Genomic DNA, 2,500 nt, shown 5'->3' with positions numbered 1-2,500 from the left:
CTATCCTGAGGGAAACTTCGGAGGGAACCAGCTACTAGATGGTTCGATTAGTCTTTCGCCCCTATACCCAGTTCCGACGATCGATTTGCACGTCAGAATCGCTACGGACCTCCATCAGGGTTTCCCCTGACTTCGTCCTGACCAGGCATAGTTCACCATCTTTCGGGTCCCAACGTGTACGCTCTAGGTGCGCCTCTTCTCGCAATGAGAACGAGACGCCCCGGGAGTGCGAGGCCTAATCGTAACGAGGCCCATCCTCCCTAGGTCGACGCAGAGGACGACATTCACTTTCATTTCGCCTTTAGGTTTATTTATATCCCAATGACTTGCGCACATGTTAGACTCCTTGGTCCGTGTTTCAAGACGGGTCCTGAGAGTACCCAAAGCAATAGCGTCGCCGACCGGTAATTCAAAGCTTGGCCAGTCCAAGGACTCCTCCTGCTAACAGCTGGCCAGACCCGGGGACGGCGCATAGTCCGTACATCCGGGTAATTATAACTGAACCTAGCTTGCGGCGGTCCTGACGCACACACATTCGAAAATGGATTGGTTGCGGCCTGATACCGTCTGAGTACCGTCGCGCAGTCGGCCAGGCAACCGAGGGTCTGTCACGAACACCGTTAAGGTGACGGACAGGCTCCGCCTCGGACCGTAGACCGACACGCAACGGGTCGCGACGTTCTACTAGGGGAGAAGTGCACGACTACCTCGCCGGAACATTCGCCGAAGGTGGTGTGCCCTCGCTAATGGAACCCGAAGGTCCATCCGGGGCATCGCGCACCAACGGGAGCCAGCGTTGTTGACGATGAATCTCCCCATTCGATCTTTTGGGTTTCTCAGGTTTACCCCTGAACGGTTTCACGTACTCTTGAACTCTCTCTTCAAAGTTCTTTTCAACTTTCCCTCACGGTACTTGTTCGCTATCGGTCTCGTGGTCGTATTTAGCCTTAGATGGAGTTTACCACCCACTTAGGGCTGCACTCTCAAGCAACCCGACTCTAAGGAGAGATCCTCCCGAAACGCGTACCGGTCACTACGGGCCTGGCACCCTCTATGGGTAAATGGCCCCATTCAAGATGGACTTGGACGCAATTCGATGTCTCGGGATAAACGGATCCTCCTGAACACTACATTTCCCAGCGGCGGTACCGCGGGATTCAGTGCTGGGCTCATTCCTGTTCGCTCGCCGCTACTAAGGAAATCCTAGTTAGTTTCTTTTCCTCCGCTTAATAATATGCTTAAATTCAGCGGGTAATCTCGCCTACTCTGAGGTCGTCAATTTCTTTGGTTTCATCGAAAGGTGAATAATGATGCTCGATGCAAAAAAAAAAAAAAATAAACGAAAAGAAGCAAAAAAGCAAACACGTAGAGAAACTGTGCGTGAATCAACCTTTCGCATATTCAATTTTTCCTCCTCTCTCGTTTCAAAATGTTTGTATTTATCGTTCGATGAAACGAGCACAAGAGGGAAAAAAAAAGTTGAGACACGACGTTCCCATAATTTTCGTGTTATTTCCTTTTTGCTTCAAACATTTTGCGGACTGCAGCTTCGTCGTATTGCTTTTATCAATTTTTAACAATTTCAAAGCGAAGACAACTCGCAAGACGATCCATTTCGTCTCGGTTCAATTTTAACGTCCGTCCGTATTATTTTTTGTTCCACAAGAGATTTCGAATAGGTTTCTTATTTATCATCCCTTCTTTTCGAGCGCCACGGAAGCAAGAGGAAAAGCAAGAGCGAGAGAACATTTCGCGTATACTTCATTTAACAATTTTAACCAACACGCGATGTACTCCACACACCTCTTAGATTTAACAACTGCTTTTCTCTTCTTCTCCCCTTAGCGCAAGGGTAAACCCCATTTGTCTCTTCTTTGGAACGCAACAAAACTTTCGAGGACTGGACGACCGAGCGATGGTCGCGCGGTCTTCGCTTATCTTTAACAAACGAAGTAGTCCGTATGTATTCTAAATGTTGAAGCCTCCTAGAGCTTTAAGCCATGCGAGACATTGAAATGCTGTTTTAACGGGAGCATGCATAATTGCTGCAAACATACTTTTATCACAAGTTCTAGCCACGCCACGGAGGCTTCGAAGTTCCTTCACCATTCGCTTTCCTCTCTTTTGTTACACAGTTTTAGACTACGATCAGGGGTACCGAAACGCTGTATTGATTGTAAACAACCATTTTTATCTTGGAGCGGAGCGTTCCTTTACTCGTTAGATTTGTCTTGTCGCGTGTGTATTCGCTTTTTCGACGCTTTTTAACCATTTAACTTGTTTAGCGAAGCTAAACGCACAGACAGACAAAAAAAAAAGGAACAGCATCGCGCGTCAAACAGCGACGACCCATCTGAAGCGATCTTTCATTTATACACCGTTTGTAAACAGAGAGATGTATAAAGCGCGGGGAATCATTCGAAACCCTGGGGCTATTCGAGCTTGCATTTCAGCAAATTATCATCTCAAACATTTCACTCGTTTGCTTTTTCTAAATTTA

General features: G+C 47.2%; 1 non-coding gene across 1 annotated transcript in view; it reads right to left on the bottom strand.

Moving 5' to 3' along the window:
• LOC143307951 (large subunit ribosomal RNA) overlaps nt 1-1,275 on the bottom strand; it is a 4,038-nt gene extending 2,763 nt beyond the window's left edge. The window contains exon 1 of the ribosomal RNA XR_013064986.1: nt 1-1,275. This exon is cut by the window's left edge and continues 2,763 nt beyond it. This is a non-coding gene — a ribosomal RNA (large subunit ribosomal RNA).
• Nucleotides 1,276-2,500: the final 1,225 nt, after the last annotated feature.

The sequence above is a fragment of the Osmia lignaria genome, unplaced genomic scaffold (genome assembly GCF_051020975.1).
Source record: "Osmia lignaria lignaria isolate PbOS001 unplaced genomic scaffold, iyOsmLign1 scaffold0108, whole genome shotgun sequence".
Taxonomy (NCBI): domain Eukaryota; kingdom Metazoa; phylum Arthropoda; class Insecta; order Hymenoptera; family Megachilidae; genus Osmia; species Osmia lignaria.
The sequence above is the reverse complement of the archived record's forward strand: the minus strand, read 5'-3'. Positions and strand labels throughout refer to the sequence as shown.